Here is a 20,036-nt window from a genome sequence, read left to right as displayed (position 1 = left end):
TTACCATTCCGGTAATTTGGCAGAATTTTATGAATTATGTAAAGTCTCCATCTGCATGAAGTTTGCATGGATTTCCTCTGGAAATTCTCATTTTTTTCATCACTTCAACGGCTGGTAGGTGAATTGACTCATATCACAATTGGCCCTAGTATGTGTATATTGACCCGAGCAACCTCTATGTTAGGTTTTAGGTGGCTGCATCAAATTTTAGTTTTTACCACCCCTGTAAATGAGGCATTAAAGTGGAACTAATGTCTACTTCACTTGCCTCCACTTCAGTGATTGGTTGCCAGCACATCCATCGTCACCCAGTCCTCTTCCAAGTTCTGCAGCTTTGGCCATCTTAATTGGGTGGACCACAATGACTTGCACGATGCATGTGCTAAGGTAATAATTCCTCCTGGCACCAACCAAGGCAGGCTAAGATTGTAGCGAAATACTTGGGCACAAATGTAATGTCCGGGTGATGTATTGTTAAGAGCAGTGGCAGCCCGTCCATTAGTGGCAGCCCCCCTCTGTCCTCACCACCCCCTATATGCATAATGAATAGATTCATGATAGCATGGATCTATCCATGTCCACCGCGGCCACCCCCAATTCACGCGTCCCTTTCAGGGCTCCGAACGCATGAAGTACAGCGGACAATTTTTTTTAAGCACCTGATTAGAGCCAGAGGCTCTAATAGGCTTCAAAATAGGGTGGCCTCCGGTCACAGAGAATGCATCCAGAGCCTACCCAGATGTTACAATAGTTAATGAAGAGCCGCTGTTGAAACACTGATCCTCAATCCGGGCAATCAGAAGTGGATGTGAGACCCATTTTCCAATTGGCCAAAAAGAGAGGACACCCGATTGGCCGCGCAGGAGGAGGGAGGATGCAGAAGCTGGCGCTGCCATCGCCATGATGACCAGGAGAACGCGAGGCCGCCAAGCAGGGGAAGCCGTCGGTGATAGAATAAGTGCTACCTACCTACCAACTGACTGATGGGGGGTTAACATACTGTTTGTTGCCCCCCCAAAACTTTTCCACCGGCCGCCAATAGTTCAGTGGATACTTTCTCAGGCCTTGCTGCCCTCCTATGCTAAGATTGTACACTGATTTGTGCATATGTGGCTCAGTGTACAATCTTTAGAAACATACTTTCTGGCAGATGAGAAGCTTTTATTACAGATGAGACATCCAGAATCATATAGAGTCTCTTCTTCAATGAAAGCCTTCCTGCTAGCTTTTCTTTCTAAGCTAAAGTTCCATTTAAGTTCTCTTTAATTTGCAAAGTTACAGGTTTATGAGAGAAGCATAAAGAGTAATGAAGGAATTTAGCAATGTTCTTAAAAGAGCAATTACCAATGTGTACAGAAGAACTCCAACCAGTTATCTGAGGTACGCAGACATCTGTGTATATATATACCTCCAGAAGCACCTTTCAGCGTACATTCATGAAGCCTCCATTGAACGCGACGGTGCAGTTTATAGAGAACGGCGTGCCAGGGATGCAAAAACCTTGCCAGTTCTATGAAAAATGACACCAATTAATGCCTAAATGGCTTGTTTTCTCACAAGGTACATATTTTCATAGCTTTGAAATCAAATAATTGCCGCTTTTATATTAAATACAATAAAACAAAAAAGGATGCTAGTTTAGTGAAAATGCTACAAGCATTTTAATATCATTTTCCCACCACTTAAAGTGGCGAAATATGGAAAACAAGTCCAGTATGCAAAGTTCCAGCGAGATAAAGAAACTCCTGTGGATTATTACACCATTTATCTTTTATGTCAAGAAAACTGGATGTGATTTCATTGTTTGATTAAATGCCAAACACAACACATTGCTCTTGTCGAACTGATTACATATTTTAACCCTCTAAAAAAATAAAAAAAATATTTGTTGATGCCATTTGTTTAGGCTTCAAACAGACATTTAAATAAATTTAACAAAAAAAAAAAAAAGAAGTTGGGTAGTTTAATCCCAGGCAAGTGATTATAAAGTTTTTTTTTTTAATAACAAACATTTTATACTTATTAGAGCATCCCCAAACCTCCTCTTCTGGGATCCCCCGCTGGCGCACTTGGCACCTCCTCTTCTTTATGTGCACCCATAGCAAGCTACGCCATGAGGACATACCAGTGCTTTCAACCTACCAGATTGAAATTTACTGGCAAAGCCAAGCTTTTACTGGCGTTTCCAAAATTACAGTTTTAAGCGCAATTTTCAGCATTTAGGCTACAAACAAGTACAATATGCAGTTAGCAATGTGATTTAAGGTAGATAGTTACATAGTTACTAAGGATGAATAAAGACACCAGTCCATCCTGAGTGAGTGTCTACAATTGCCCCTATCCCTGTACATTGCACACTCACATCAGTCCCTACCCTCAAGGAGCCCACAATCCAAGGTCATTCATATACTAGGGCCAATTCTGGACAGAAGCCAATTAACCTACCAGCATGTCTTTGGCACAGGGAGAACATGCAGGCAGGTAGTGTTGTGGTTGGGATTTGAAGAATTTGAACTCTTTTTACTGCTAGGTGAGAGTGCTAACCACTACACCATTGTGCCTCCACAGATATTAAGGCAAAAAAAAAGATGGGGGCATCTTCTTCCACTCTACTAATGGTGTTGCTTGGGGCAACTTTAATATAGTTCTGGACCTGAGCCTTGACTCTTCATCTGGAAAAACTCCTCTGTCATACTGGCATCTGAAACACATCAGGAAGCTGCTTCGGGAACTACATCTTGTCGATCATTGGAGATTGAGGAACGCGGGTGTTAAGGACATCAGTTATTACTCCAAGACTCATGATACCTACCGTTTGGATCAAATTTTTGTAGACCAGTTTTATTTGAGCAGTATTATTTCCTCCTCCAGTGGGTCAATTACTATATCTGATCACTCCCTGGTGACACTATCCTTCTTCCCTTCCAATGCGTAGCAAAGAGAAAGAACACGGAGGCTTAATGAGACCCTCTTAGATGATTTAGCTATTTTGGAATCTGTGACACGTTCCCTTCAATCTTATTTTGAATCAAACTCCTCTGAAGAAGTGTCTCAACAGGTGCTATGAGAGGGATATAATGCAGTGATCAGAGGGGAGCTGATAGCCCATGGGACTAGGGTTAAAAAAGAGAAACAGTATGAGATTTTAGACTTACGATACTTACCAAAACCCAGATTTTGGAAATTAAACATAAACATCATTTAGATCCTGCAGTGCAGGATAAACAGGGTAAATCCTTTAACAGTGCAGGGTAAACAAGTCCTTGACTCCGCCTCTATCGCTCGAGAACTCCAACATTTTTACGAATCCCTTTACAATATCCAACAGACTTTCCCATTGGCGAGTTCAACTTTTATTGAATAGGTTTGGGCCTATCTGCAGAAGTCTGCTGTTCCTTTTTTTGACAGAGGACGTGCTCGCAGAACTAGAGCAACCTATTACTTCTGAGGAAGTGGGTAAGGTTGTTGCAAAATTGCCTCAGCTTTACCAACCAGTATTATAAGAAGTTTTTTCTCCACCTTAGCAGATCCCATGTGCACTTATTTTAATCACATTAAGACAGACAATCCCTTACCACATAAGGCCCTGATGGCCCATATCCCAGTTTTGCCTAAACCAGGGAAGGACCCCCAATATTGTGTAAATTACCAGGCTATATCTTTATTGAATTCAGATACCAAGATACTAGCCAAGCTCCTTACGGTCTGCTTTCAGGACCACATTACGGCTTTGGATCATCCCGACCAGGCTGGTTTCATGGTGGGTCGTGAGGCACGTGATAACACCATTAGTGCTTTGCATGTCCTGCATTGGGCCCGAAATGGTCCTGATCATAAGTCCTATATTGTTCTATCGATGGATGCTGAAAAGGCCTTTGATAGGGGAGACTGGACTTATATGATGGAAGTGTTGTGTGTACTTGAGCTGGGCAAACATGCATAAAATGAACATTCTCTCTCGGATCATATACTTGTTGTACACTATATTGATTTTACTACTTCAAGTCTTTTTTAAACACTTAAAACAATCCTTTCTGAAGATTTTCTGGCATGGTAAACAAGCCAGACTCACATGTGACATGTTATGTAGACACAAACGGGACAGAGGAACGGGTTTTCCAGATGTGTCCCTGTATTATAAGGCTATAACGTTAGTGTGCATCTTAAATTGGACATGTGGCGCATCCACAAAACTTTGGGTTCCCTTGGAAAAGACCTTGGCACGTAGGAACCTAACTGGGGCACCATGGATACAGGTTGGTGACAGAGGATTGTCAGACAGGACATCCCCATTGACCAGGGTGACCCTCACAGGACATCCCCTCTGATGCCTCTTGGAGGCTTTCCATGGTCCTCCCCAGGAGAAGACATTTGTTTTTCCTGTTCTTAGGAAGCGGATGGATATACGTAGTGTGCTAAGTTTGCTCCTGAAGGGCAGTTATTGCGGGTGTCCACTCTGCAATCTTGCTACGGGGACTTTCCAATGTCGTCGTGGAGGCACAGACAATTGACGGACTTCCTCTCTAAATTACAGCCATAGTTACACCCACAAGACACATTGGGGGTCATTTACTAAAGGAAAATCCACTTTGCACTGCAAGTGCACTTGAAAGTGCACTGAAAGTGCACTTGGAAGTAAGGTCGCTGTAGATCCGAGGGGGACATACAAGGAAAATAAAAAACAGCATGTTAGCTTGCACATGATTGGATGATAAAATCTGCAGAGCTTCCACTCATTTCAGATCTACCCCTTAGATTTAGAGTGACTGCACTTCCAAGTGCACTTTCAAGTGCACTTGCAGTGTAAAGTGGATTTGCCTTGTAAATAACCCCCATTATCTCCCTTTGAATCTTGCTGTGTACAGCCCTTAGACTCTAGACATCTGCTATCTCACATGTCTAAGCTTTTGCTTGGGACATACTCACAGGCAACTCCTTACTTTATCAAAGAATGGGGGAGAGAGCTGGGGGCTGAGTTTTTCCCTCCACAGATCCAGGAAATTATGCACCTGGCACACATTTCCTCCATCAGCACCCACATTTAGGAATCCTCATATATATTTTTGACCAGGTGGTACAAAACACCTTCTCATCCTGCACAGATATTTCCAGGGTCTGTTCCCAGTTGTTGGTGTAGCTGCTACATTCCTTCATCTCTGGTGGGATTGTCCAAAGATGAGGGTTTTCTGGGAATCGATAATTCCATGGATCCAGAAAACATCCCTACGTCCTTTTCAATGTACGCCTCTTCAGTTTCTCTTTCATGATGTTAGGTCCTCAGTTAAGCAATACAAAAAGAGTGTTGAATGCTGCTAAATGCCTGACCCCAAGGTACTGGAAACAGGTTGCCTGTCCAACACTAACTGATTGTGTCAGGAATCCGTCCGTTCTGTGCGATCGGGTCTCCGTACGTGCACGCGCGTTCGTGCCGCGGGTCGTCGTGGGCACGCGCGTCTCCAGACGCGCGCGGGTGCACGCCGTTCGTATCTGCGCGCGGCACACGCACGCACGGGTGCGCGTTAGCGCGATTGGCGCCAGTGGCCCTTTTTAAAGGCACAGCTGCGGATGTTCTGTGCTGTTCGTCTGCAGCTAGTACCTGAAGCTATCTGTTATTCTGCCTAAACCCTACCTGATACCTGACCCGGCTCCGTTTGACTCTGCTGACCTCTCCTGCTCCGACCCCGGCTTGTTTGACCCTTCTTGGACTGATACCTGTTGCCGAACCCCTGCTTGTTATCTGATTCTTCTGCTGGCTCCTGCTTGCTCCTGTGTCTGCTGCACCCTCGTCCAGAGATCCATCCGGGCCTGCCTCTGCTTCCCTGATCCGTGCACCACCCGTCCTGGTACCACGGCCTGTTGCCAATCTCCACCGGCAGCCTTCTTGCTACAGAGAGCTCCTGCACCTGAAGATCTCCATCTTACTAGCACCTGCTGCTGCATCTGGCCGGACGCTCCTACCCCACTGTGCTCCTGTCCCTCTGTTCCCACTCCAGAGAGACTTGAACCAGAGTCGTAAGAGAGGTCTCCTTCCACCAAGTCAGACTCACCATCTGAAATCCTTAACAGATTGGTAGGAAGGAGTAAACAATATCATGGAGGTCGAACAATGGGTGTTTACTGTTATGGACTGGTTGGAACGCTTCCATGATATTTGGTCAGGATGGATGTACTACACAGAGGAGATCTCTAGTACTTAATTATATCCTTGTGGGATCAAGTGGCCCCTATGCAAGTTTTAGGTGTAGCTGTTACTACTTGGTCACAATTGGCTAAGCTCTTCGGTTCTACACCTCAAGGTGTTTGTCCTCCTTTTTTCTTTTCTTTCGTTATTTCCTCAATTTTAGTTATCTATCGATTGGTAGTATTGGTCTTATGTTTGTAATGGAAAGACGATACCCAGGATATGCATAGTGTCCTTCCTCTGGGTAGCTCAGTTCAGCATTCAGGTTAGACTTTGATGAGTATATCCTATGATGTACTTTGTTTGGCCTAGGGGCAAAAACTGTTGATATGCAATCTACTCTGTTGATTTGCATCTCTAGATATTACCTGGACTAATACGTCTAGTATTGTTCTCCTCTGCTTTTTTTCTCTCCCAATGTGTGATATGTGTGTATTTCCTTTTTTTTTTCATATATCACTGTATTGTACAAACTTTCAATCAACAAAGATATTTAAAAAAAAATTAAACTAAAAAGTACCCACCTTTAATATGAAGATATCCTTCACTTCTTTTCTAGATATCCTTTCAGACAGAATGATGGCCAGTGGGGATAAGCTCAGGCGAGTTCAGATCCTAGTTCAAACCCACCTGAGCAATCCCCCCAGGTAGCTGTCCCTGTACTGTACCAATCCTAAACAGGATATTGCTGCTGGGGGTTCTGTTGGAGACATTTGCCCTCTTTATTTGTCCTGGTGACCACTGCCACTCAAACAAAAAGGAATGGGAAATTCAAAATGTTACCATTATCACTGGGACAAGAGGTGAGGATAAAACAAGAACATTTGTTCTTGTGCCAGCTCTCTAAGTAGTATTTCCCTTTTGCTTCCTCTTGCATCTCCAGGGCAGGACACAGACAGGAAAAAAAACAGATTTTAACTCCTGCCTGCTCTATCCTGTAATTTGGAAGTACAGTACTATAAAATAAGTAAAGATTCTATATAAATGCTTTCTTACATAAAAATCGAATTGTCTTTTCTTTGATAGCTTAGTGGCCCTAATAATAGATGTGGGCCACTGGGTGACACAACAGGGAAAATGTATAAAAACTGGAGCACTCTGAGCACTCTGAATCTGGTGCAGCTGTGCATGGCAGCTTCTAACTTCAGCTTGTTTATTTAAGTTTGACAATAAAGCCTCGTACACACGGTGCGATTGTTGGCCAACCGAGCATCTGATTTTTGTCAAAAGGGCGTGTGCCAGGATCTTGTCTTGCATACTAATGTTACACAATTGTCGTGACAGAAACATGAACGTAGTGACGTTCTATGAGGAATTTCAGCTCTTGAGTGCCACCCTTTGGGCTCCTTCTGCTAATTTTGTGTTTGTACTTTCGACTTTTGTGTGACGGATTTGTGTACTCAAGTCGTACTCAAGACATCAAGCCATTGACCGCCGAAAATTTACTAGCCTGTCATCCAACATTTGTTGGCTGAAAATTGGACAACATTTGTCAAAAGGAGCGTACTAACGGTAAGATTTTAGGACAACGGTCTGTCAACAGACAATCCCTGCAAACAATCGAACCCTGTGTACGAGGCTTAAAACCTGGAGGCTGATTCGTTTTCATGCAGAGCTGCACCGGATTTTGCATGCTCCAATTTAAGTAAATCTCTGCCAACATGTGATCCATGGTTTTGATCCCCCCTATCCCCACGTCACTTTTAGTTCTGGATAGTGTAGAAGGGATGGACCTTCTATGAACTTTTTAATGCTGCTTCTGTCCTCATATAGGAGCTTTTTACTCACTTTCTGTTTATTTAAGGGGTATAAGTATGTACTGCACTTCCACTATATTTTACAGGTATTAGACTGAACAAAAATGAAAAAGAGATTTCCTCTGTTGGGACAAAAACATCAGTTAAAGTTTTTTTTCCAAGACAAAACGTTTTGTAGGGAAGGGACGGAAGGGTAAGGTTTTAACTTCTATCTGGGCTCTATTAGAGAAATTTGTCCCCACTTTATATGCTGCTGAAAACGATTTACCAGACAGGAAGTAAGGAGAGCTTTGGCTTGACATACACCTTAACAATCTAATGTAGGCCTGGTCACCCAAGGCTTCCAGTTTTTTTCTTTTGTTAAAGATCAAGCTTGTGGTGTTCACTAATGGTAGACTTTGCACATTTATTTTTTCATGATATGTTTGGTTGCTCAGATTTGTGTTTGGCTTACTTTAAAATGGACCTTCACCCTAAATTAACATTAATTTTCCTCTGCCTTCCCCATAGGTCCCAACTGTCCCTCTGTCTGTTCTCCAGCCTCACTTGTCCTTCTTCTTAGTCTGATGTGCACATCTCTATACAAAATGTACTTATTATCCAACCTCTATATTACTGCATTGGTTCTTTCAACAAGCCAATATAGGGGAAAATAGAGGTAAAAAATGCACTTACATGGATCAGCCAATCGTTATTTGCATATTATATTTTTGTGATCCATGCACCCGTGGCAATGGCAGGGATGTGTCCTTTGTTCTTATACTGTGCGTTAAAAAGTGTCCCTTTTTATAATTTTAAAAAGTTGGAAGGTATGCTTCTTCCTCCTTCCTCACATTTGAATACTATTATTTTTTTTTAATTTAAAGGAGAAGTACAGCCAAAGCTTGTTTGACTGTATTTCTCCCAGGATCACAGGAGTGCAGTTTGTTCTGCACTCCTGTGACGGCAGACGCTGATGGCTGACATCACAGAGCTGGTCCAGGCTCAGGCAAGATCACGAAAATGGAGTCGGGATGTGCCACCATGCCTGGTCCGTCGGCTCAGCCTCTCAACAAGCGAGTCGCTGAGAGCCTGAGCCAGCCGCTCCTAGCCCTCCACAGCATGGGGGAGGGGGACAGAGCAGAGCAGTGTTCCATCGCTCAGTTCTCAGTGTTAGTGGTGCCGGGGGACAGAGGCAGCATCGGACTGATGCTGCATCCACCTAGGTAAGTATGATTATAAAAACAAAAACATACATCATTTTAAATTAGTTTTCCTGTCTTTCAGTATTGGGGGAGTCCTATGGCACGCTAAGGCGGGGCTGGTATGCAAATCCCAAAGCTCAGAGCCTCTGCACAAAATTCCCCATGCATGCACAGATTTACCATTGGTCTCTGCCAGGACTCAAAGGCCTTTGGCATGTCTGCACATGTGCCAGAATAACAGATAAGGTGGCGCTGGAGGGGGTGGAGCTAAAATGAAATGGGACTGAAATTCCTCTTTAATACCTTACTGTTAATGTGTGTGATTATCCAAACATGCAATCACTACCCCCCACCCCTAAGTTTTGGGTGCCTCTAGGCCTCCTCTGTCTGCAATCTCCTGCTGACTTTTTGGCTGGCTAAGTGTGTTGGAGCTTTAATACAGCCCTTATCTCTCCTCTCTGCAATATGATCAGACAGCACAATCCTCTCTGAGTTATTGCTCAGTCTCCAATGAGGAAGTTAATACTGATAACAGAGATAAAAGTATAAAGCTGGTTATATAGTATTACGACCCCAATGAATTATTCTGAATATATAAAAATTCACTTTATTGAGTAACGTAAGTTATGAGATTTCAAACTCTACTGAAAAAGAAAAAGGTGTGTTATTACTTTACTAGCAGAATCATTATCCGCCAATGTCTGTTTCAAAGCTTTCCCAGGATGACAAAATATTTAAACTGCCTTTTAGTTACATCGTTAATCAGTCAAGGAGTGCTGGAAAGAAAAAATGTAGAAACAAGAGCAGATATATTTGATATATTGAAAAGAGATTTGAAAGACTTTTCTTAAGGATTTTTTTTTTCTTTTTTTTTCTTATTAAATATAGATTTAGCTATTTCATAAATAAAGCTGCAAAATCTTATAAAAGAAAACCCATTTGACATGTATGTCAGTGCAAAACCAGAGCTCCTCCTCCCAGACTTGGTGCGCTAGTCTTCCCACTGATTCACAAGAGAGTCTGGTGTCTGCTAGGTAGGTACACAAAGTCTGACTCTGATTTGAGTCAACAGAAAGATTTTGACCTCAGCGGCAAACAGCCCCGGGTCGGTTGGTCGACACTTACCCCATCACCGGTGGCTTCCCCTGCTTGGTGGCGGCTTCCCCTTCCCCTGCTCAGAGGCCTCCCATTCTCCTGCTGTTCTTCTTCGGCTTCTCGTTCTCCGGGTCATCACAGTGGCTTCCGTTTCCTCCCTTCTCCTCAGCAGCCAATCAGGAGTCTTCTCTTTTTGTTATTTATTGAGGGTAATAACTTGGATAGGGATGGGAGTTTATGGGATGCCCACTGACTTAACAACAAACTTCAGGGACAACTCTTCCTGTATACAGTCTTTATATACAGTCCCACTTTTTCCTCCAGCACACACTTGCTTGCAGAGTTCTGCTGGATAACTGCATGAAGATTTGACAGGCTCCCAGTCAGATTTTAAGTGTTAGCCCATTACACGCAGGAACCTGGGGCCCCTTGTATGTGTAGCAAAGAGAATAGTGTCCAGCTTGTATCATTCCTGTGGCCACTGATCCCAGCACCACCTCTATAGACACTACCAACCCACCTGGATGCAGCTGCCCTTTTCACTAGCTCCCCAGGCTAACTTCTCCCCACAGTCCTCCATACAGGCATTCACTAGCCTACCCAGACGATTCCCAGTAGTGCTGACCTGCTCCTGTTGTCTTTTCTCCTTTGCTCCTGTGCTCCTGTGCCTCCAAGAATGGCTTTCTTTATGTGTTTTGGGAGCACCTGAGCCATGGCCCAAAGTCACCCCCTCCCCCAGACTAGGGGGTACCCGCAAGGGCTATTGACAGCCTCCTCAGCATTCCATCTCCTTCTTCCACCTGACTCCCCTGCTGGCATGACTTATGCCTATTTATGAGGTGATCTACTCCCTGCCAGTCCTTGTCCTGAAGACAGCAGATATGCATGTAAAACTTATGTAGGAGGATTTATTTCATCTCTGTATATCATCTGAGGCCATTCACTTCACTGGTTATATGTGAGGGTTTACATCCACTTTAAGGGAAATTGTAGTTTGCATGGAATTTTTCACCAGAGTTTAGTTAATGTGGGAAAAAAAAACATTTTTGCTTGAATATGATTGGATGATAAAAGGGCCACGCTGATTCCCATTCAATCACTTCAGTAATGTCTCTCAGAATATGAATGTTAAGCAGGGTGGAACAGCTGTGTTGGTCATAGTTAGCAATTGCTAGAGATGTGCAAACTTATAAAGTTCTATCATTTGTGCTTTGGCTGTATTTTTAAAAAAATCTTTAACCTACAAAATTTGGAATTTCTGAAACCACAAGCCCCATCTAATTCAATCGATGGGCCCCAAAAAATGTGTATTACAGAGCAGCAAATTTCTAAAATTGTGGAGGATGTGGAAGCTCGTGGCAGCTCTCCCTGACAAGATGAAGGGACCAAAAACCAGCCTGAGCTACTTCTTTTAAAAATGTCTTCCAGGGGTAATAAAAAAGAAGAGTGGGACATGGTGGCACTGACAGTCAAGCTAAGGGTGATTAAGCAATATTAGAAGCAGATATACAAGTGATACTTGAAAAATTAGAATATCGTGCAAAAGTTCATTTATTTCACTAAGGCTGCTTTCACACTGGGGCGGTATTCAGGCGTTACAGCGCTAAAAATAGCGCCTGTGTAACGCCTGAAAAAAACCGGCCCCTTTAACTCCAGTGTGAAAGCCGGAGGGCTTTCACACTGGAGCGATGCGCTGGCAGGACGGTGAAAAAAGTCCTGCTAGCTGCATCTTTGCAGCGGTGAAGGAGCGGTGTATTCACCGCTCCTAAACCGCTCCTACCCATTGATATCAATGGGACACCGCGGCAATACCGCCGGCAAAGCGCCGCTACAGCGGCGCTTTGCGGGCGGGTTTAACCCCTTTTCGGCCGCTAGCGGGGGTTAAAACCACCCCGCTAGCGCCCGCACACCGCCGCTAAAACGACGGTAAAGCGCCGCTCAAAATAGCGGCACTTTACCGCCGACGCCGCTCCCGCTGCAGTGTGAAAGCAGCCTAATGCAACTTAAAAGGTGAAACTAATATGTGAGATAGACTCATTACATGCAAAGCAAGATAGTTCAAGCTGTGATTTGTCATAATTGTGATGATTATGGCTTACAGCTCATGAAAAACCCCAAATCCACAATCTCAGAAAATTAGAATATTGTGAAAAGGTGCAATATTCTAGGCTCAAAGTGTCCCACTCTAATCAGCTAATTAAGCCATAACACCTGCAAAGGGTTCCTGAGCCTTTAAATGGTCTCTCAATCTGGTTCAGTAGGAATCACAATCATGGGAAAGACTGCTGACCTGACAGTTGTGCAGAAAACCATCATTGACACCCTCCATAAGGAGGAAAAGCCTCAAGAGGTAATTGGAAAAGAAGTTGGATGTTCCCAAAGTGCTGTATCAAAGCACATTAATAGAAAGTTATGTGGAAGGGAAAGTGTGGAAGAAAAAGGTGCACAAGAAGCAGGGATGACCTCAGTCTGGAGAGGATTGTCAGGAAAACGCCATTCAAACGTGTTGGGTCCTTTTACAAGGAGTGGACTGAGGGTGGAGTCAGTGATTCAAGAGCCACCACACCCAGACGGATCCTGGACATGGGCTTCAAATGTCATATTCCTCTTGTCAAGCCACTCCTGAACAAACAACGTCAGAAGCGTCTTACCTGGGCTAAAGAGAAACAGACCTGGTCCGTTGCTCAGTGGTCCAAAGCCCTCTTTTCTGATAAGAGCAAATTTTGCATCTCATTTGGTAACCAAGGATCCAGAGTATGGAGGAAGAATGGAGAGGCACACATTGCAAGATGCTTGAAGTCCAGTGTGAAGTTTCCACAGCCTGTGTTGATTTGGGGAGCCATGTCATCTGCTGGTGTTGGTCCACTGTGCTTCATTACGTCCAGGGTCAATGCAGCCATCTAACAGGAGATTTTGGAGCACTTCAAGCTTCCTTCTGCAGACGAGCTCTATGAGGACACTGACTTCATTTTCCAGCAGGACTTGGCCCTTGCCCACACTGCCAAAAGCACCAAAACCTGGTTCAATTACTGTGGGAATACTGTGCTTGATTGGCCAGCAAACTCGCCTGACCTGAATCACATAGAGAATCTAGAGGAAGATGAGAGACATGAGACCAAACAATGCAGAAGAGCTGAAGGCCGCTATTGAAGCATCCTGGTCTTCCATAACACCTCAGCAGTGCCACAGGCTGATAGCTTCCATGTCACGCCGCGTTGAGGCAGTAAATGCTGCAAAAGGGGCCCAAACCAAGTACTGAGTACATATGCATGCTTATATTTTTCAGAGGTCCGATATTGTTCTATGCACAATACTTGTTTTCTCGATTGCATGTATTATTCAAATTTTCTGAGATTGTGGATTTGGGGTTTTCGTGAGATGTAAGCCATAATCATCACAATTATGACAAATCACAGCTTGAACTATCTTGCTTTGCATGTAATGAGTCTATCTCATATATTAGTTTCACCTTTTAAGTTGCATTAGTGAAATGAACTTTTGCATGATATTAAAATTTTTCGAGTATCACCTGTAAAGCAGGAACAGCCTCTGCAGCAACCTTTGGTCCCTTTTTCCCCGGAAGCCTTTGTACCGTATATACTCGAGTATAAGCCGAGATTTTCAGCCTCTTTTTTGAGGCTGAAAGTGCCCCCCTCGGCTTATACTCGAGTCATCGCTGTCTGCCCGCTCGATCAGCGTGTCGAGCAGACAGACAGCGGCCATTCTATGATTCAAAAGCCGCGCCTCCGGCTCCGCCTTCGCCTGTGATAGGCGGAACACTGATTTTCCCAGCAGCCTGTGTTCCGCCTATCACGGGCGTCGTCTCATCCTCGTACTACGGACGAGGATGATACGACGTCCGTGATAGGCGGAACACAGGCTGCTGGGAAATTCAGTGTTCCGCCTATCACAGGCGAAGGAGGAGGCGCGGCTTTTGAATTTTACAATGGCCGCCGACGAAGAGGGCACTGGACGGAGGCAAGGCAAGGCACGGCACGGGACGGGACGGGACGGGACGAAGGCAAGGCACGACACGACACGGGACGGAGGCTCGGGACAAAGGCTCGGGACACAGGTAGGCTGGACACACACACACACACACACACACACACACACACACACACACACACGGATGGAGACACACACACACACACGGATGGATGGATGGATGGATGGAGACACACACACACACAGGGATGGATGGATACACACACACACAGGGATGGATGGATGGATGGAGACACACACACACAGGGATGGATGGATGGATGGATGGAGACACACACACACAGGGATGGATGGATGGATGGATGGAGACACACACACACAGGGATGGATGGATGGATGGACACACACACACACAGGGATGGATGGACGGACACACAGGGATGGACGGACACACAGGGATGGACGGACACACAGGGATGGACGGACACACACACAGGGATGGACAGGCATGTCTCACCCTCGGCTTATACACGAGTCAATAAGTTTGCCAGTTTTTTTGGGGGTAAATTGGGGGCCTCGGCTTATATTCGGGTCGGCCTATACTCGAGTATATACGGTAAATCTGAACCACCAAAAATAAGATGGAAAGTTAGATTTGTCAATCCACATTTTGGAATTTCAGTCTGAATTTAAAGGAGTTGTAAAGGCAAAAGATTTTTTTATCTCAATACATGACTAGGGTAGCCAGATAACCTACTTCCCCAACAATACATGTAAACCTTAACCGTTACTCTTAAAATAAATACCCGGAAACCTGCTTGGATGAAAATGGCCTCAACGGCCTTTATTTAAATAACAATAAAATTTAAACTTTATTTTAAATATTTTAATAATACAAAAACTTGTAACAACTTCCAGTTACCCAAAAAACCCTAAGTGCTTTTTTGGCTGGTCCCTGACGACCCCTTATTATTTTGAGCCTGTGATCCCCACTTCGTCAGCATCTGTCCCCAGCCGCCAAACTTGCCTCGAGGACTCACTAACTGACCACAGACCCCCAAATATGTTAGCCATTAATCTGGACTGACACCAGCCCAAACACAATGACTCCATCTCTGGCATGGGTCCCAACCTTTTTCAATTGACCCATGCATTTCTACATATATATATTCATATATATATATAGAAGTCGTCAAGGACCCAACGCCACCTTCGGAATGACAACCCTTCAAACCCAAACACTATCCATTATTAGGGAGGGCTGGCGGGAACGTCTCTCCTCGCTTGCTGACCTCCAACTGCTGGCTTGTCCCACCCTGGCACATGGACGAAAGACCCACACTCCTCCCCCCTTGTGACCTTCCACCAATAGGGTAAGTACGCCTGCATCTTAAACCACCCCCACGCTGCTTTTACTTTAGCCCAGTAATTCCCTTGCACCCTGTCATGTATGTCCTGCGCTTCCTTTTCTATACAGCTCCGTACATGTCTTGACTAGGGTAGCCAGATAACTTACTTCCCCAACAATACATGTAAACCTTAACCGTTACTCTTAAAATAAATACCCGGAAACCTGCTTGGATGAAAATGGCCTCAACGGCCTTTATTTAAATAACAATAAAATTTAAACTTTATTTTAAATATTTTAATAATACAAAAACTTGTAACAACTTCCAGTTACCCAAAAAACCCTAAGTGCTTTTTTGGCTGGTCCCTGACGACCCCTTATTATTTTGAGCCTGTGATCCCCACTTCGTCAGCATCTGTCCCCAGCCGCCAAACTTGCCTCGAGGACTCACTAACTGACCACAGACCCCCAAATATGTTAGCCATTAATCTGGACTGACACCAGCCCAAACACAATGACTCCATCTCTGGCATGGGTCCCAACCTTTTTCAATTGACCCATGCATTTCTACATATATATATTCATATATATATATAGAAGTCGCCAAGGACCCAACGCCACCTTCGGAATGACAACCCTTCAAACCCAAACACTATCCATTATTAGGGAGGGCGGGCGGGAACGTCTCTCCTCGCTTGCTGACCTCCAACTGCTGGCTTGTCCCACCCTGGCACATGGACGAAAGACCCACACTCCTCCCCCCTTGTGACCTTCCACCAATAGGGTAAGTAAGCCTGCATCTTAAACCACCCCCACGCTGCTTTTACTTTAGCCCAGTAATTCCCTTGCACCCTGTCATGTATGTCCTGCGCTTCCTTTTCTATACAGCTCCGTACATGTCTTGACTAGGGTAGCCAGATAACTTACTTCCCCAACAATACATGTAAACCTTAACCGTTACTCTTAAAATAAATACCCGGACACCTGCTTGGATGAAAATGGCCTCAACGGCCTTTATTTAAATAACAATAAAATTTAAACTTTATTTTAAATATTTTAATAATACAAAAACTTGTAACAACTTCCAGTTACCCAAAAAACCCTAAGTGCTTTTTTGGCTGGTCCCTGACGACCCCTTATTATTTTGAGCCTGTGATCCCCACTTCGTCAGCATCTGTCCCCAGCCGCCAAACTTGCCTCGAGGACTCACTAACTGACCACAGACCCCCAAATATGTTAGCCATTAATCTGGACTGACACCAGCCCAAACACAATGACTCCATCTCTGGCATGGGTCCCAACCTTTTTCAATTGACCCATGCATTTCTACATATATATATTCATATATATATATAGAAGTCGCCAAGGACCCAACGCCACCGCGGAACAAGTGTGAAACCTTACACTTGTGACCGCCGCCACGCCAGCAAAGCCCGGTGCACACCATCTTCCAGCCCTAAGGCCCACAGGTCAATGCCCACAGGGTTCAAATGAACCCCATCGCCCCTCAAATACCTCCAGGTGTCCACTTCTAGCTCCCAATGACGAATGACCACCCCACCATTCCGGGCCACAAACCTTCCCACCTCCTTGTTGACCTTAATCCTGGTTTTGTTCAATTTTTCCCAGGATCGAGCCCCTCTCCACGACATGCGGGCCACTATATCCGACCACACCACCGTCATGTCCGGGAAAGCGGTACGGAGCCTCAAGAAATCCCACTGTATATCTTTGATCACTTGTCGCATCGGTCGGATCCCCAGATCATTGCCCCCAACATGGAGCACCAAAATATCCGGGGACCGGTCCAAGGCAGCAAAACGATGTACCTCGGGGACCACCTTATGCCACATCATACCCGGGATCCCAATCCACCTGACCGTGCCTTCCTCCCTGGCCACCCTGAGTTGTCTACCTTCAGGCCTGACATCCGCCCTCCTGGCCCCCCAAAAAACCAAAGAATGTCCCATTATCCAAACGAGACATCGTGGGGGATCTGAAAAGAAAGGAAAAACCATGCAAACCCATCAACAGCAGTAACATACAAAATCAACAAAACAATTCAGCACAACAGGTGTGGCCTAACATATAACCGGTACCTAGCCGATTCCCACCGACCAATCCTCTGAATGACTTCCGACGGAAGTCCCCATCTAGCTGCCTCAGTAGCCGCCCCTATCCGAAACGAGTGGGAAGCATACTCACCCGCAGGAAGACCAGCTGCCGCCAGACACCTCCGAAAAAACGCAGAAAATTGGAACCTGGACAGGCAGGATCCATCCCGATGCACCAGCAGCGCCCCTTCCCCCGGCGGGCGGAGTGCCAAAAACCGCTGCAGAGCCAGTACCGGACAAAGCTGCTTCTCCACCCCCGGAAACAACACCACCCAGGCCCCCCTTCCTTCCTGATCCATCTTCGACTTCCTAATCCAGATCCTCACCTTGTCTCCCGAGCATTGGACATCACTCCACCGCAGTCCACCAGCCATCCTCCTGGACGGCGAGACCAGCTCCCCAATCCGAAAAGCCCCAAAGAACGCCAGCACAAACGCCGCCGTAAACAGTACTACCTCGTAACCCGTGGAACACACCTCCCCCAACACTGACAGAACTGACCCCAGCACCGCAAAAGAAACAGGGCGCCTGGAATCGCGTGTTTGAGAACCCCTTCTGTACCCCCGCAGAGCCCTGCGAACCAAAAATGTCTTTGTGACATCCACCCTACCTTCCATCTGAAACCAGAAGGCCAACGCAGCCATCTTCCGTCCGATGGCTGCCCCGGACACTCCCTTTGCATGATTAGCACATATAAAGATCAACATCAGCATCTCCAGCCTATCCGGGCCCCCCATACCTCCTACCTCATTCACCAAGTCCAACCATTCCTGCCAAACTTTCTGATAAGCCTTCCACGTTCCTGCGCTGAGAGACTGTCTGATCAATCCTGCGGCGACTCCAATGCAACCGTCCACAGCTCCTGCGGGCACAGTTCCCCTTCCTGACGCGCCTCCAGTGCCAAATTGCGAAACGTGTCCCACTGGAAACGAGACAAAGCATCCGCTAAGCCATTGTCGACCCCAGGGATATGCACAGCATATATAAACGCATTTATTCGCAAACAGCAAAGCACCAAGTGGCGCAACAACCTGATCACCGGGGGGGAAGAGGCCGAGATGTTGTTAATGGCCATCACCACCCCCATGTTGTCGCAATTGAATCGCACCTTCCTGTTCTCAAAGACCTCCCCCCACAACTCCACAGCTAAAACAATGGGGAACAACTCCAGCAAGACTAAATTTTTGAGAAAACCCGCTTCCCTCCAACTCTCCGGCCACGGACCCGCGCTCCATCTACCCTGGCAATACGCGCCATAGCCACCCGAACCGGCCGCGTCCGTGAACAGGACCAGATCAGCATTGCCGACCGGTCCAACCTGCCCAATGGCCCGCCCATTAAATTCCGCCAGAAAGGAATCCCAAATCTTCATGTCCTCCTGTAACTCCCTCGTCAACCGCACAAAATGATTCGGCATGCGTACCCCCGCAGTCGCCGCCACCAATCGTCTACAGAAAATACGCCCCATAGGGATAATCCTGCAAGCAAAATTCAATTTGCCAAGCAAGGACTGCACTTCCTTCAAGCGAAGCTTACGCTTGCCGCTGGCCGCACACACCTCCTGCCGCAATGCCACCAATTTGTCCTCCGGCAACCTACACCCCATGGCCATCGAATCAATCGTGATGCCCAGGAAAACCAAGGCCGATGTGGGGCCTTCGGTCTTATCCGCCGCCAGGGGGATCCCAAATCTGTGCGCTAAATGTTGAACCGTCCCGAGCAAAATGCCGCAACAACGAGAATCCGGGGGGCCTATGCATAAAAAATCATCCAAATAGTGGATAACAGAACTCACCCCCGCAACCTCCCTAACTGCCCATTCAAAAAATGAGCTGAACTGTTCAAAATACGCACAAGAAATGGAACACCCCATCGGGAGACACCTATCCACGAAGTACTCCCCCAGCCAGCAACAACCCAACAAACACATGCTCTCGGGGTGTACAGGCAACAAACGAAAGGCCGATTCCACATCGGTTTTCGCCATCAGAGATCCCTTACCATATCTTCGAACCCACGTTACCGCCGCATCAAATGATGTATAGGTAACCGCACAAGCCTGCGGGTCGATACCATCATTAACCGAGCCGCCCTTAGGGTAGGACAGATGATGAATCATCCTGTACTGACCCGGTTCCTTTTTTGGAACAACTCCCAACGGGGAAACACTAAACCCGGCAGCGGGGGATCCACGAACAGGCCCGCCATCCGCCCCAACGCCACCTCCTTGGCCAATTTAGCCGACACCACCTCCTGATGGAGACGGGCCGACCTCAAGTTCTCCGAGAGCGGTGGCACTTCCCGCACCATGCTCGGAATCCTAAACCCCTCCCTAAAACCAACCTCCAAAAACAGCGCCGCCGCCCTGTCCGGATGCCTACTTAGAAAAGGAAGCATCCTTACCAGACT

Source organism: Lithobates pipiens, unplaced genomic scaffold (assembly GCF_037356315.1).
Source record: "Lithobates pipiens isolate NorthernLeopardFrog02 unplaced genomic scaffold, aLitPip1_a1.2 Scaffold_22, whole genome shotgun sequence".
NCBI lineage: Eukaryota > Metazoa > Chordata > Amphibia > Anura > Ranidae > Lithobates > Lithobates pipiens.
Note: the sequence above shows the minus strand (reverse complement) of the source record.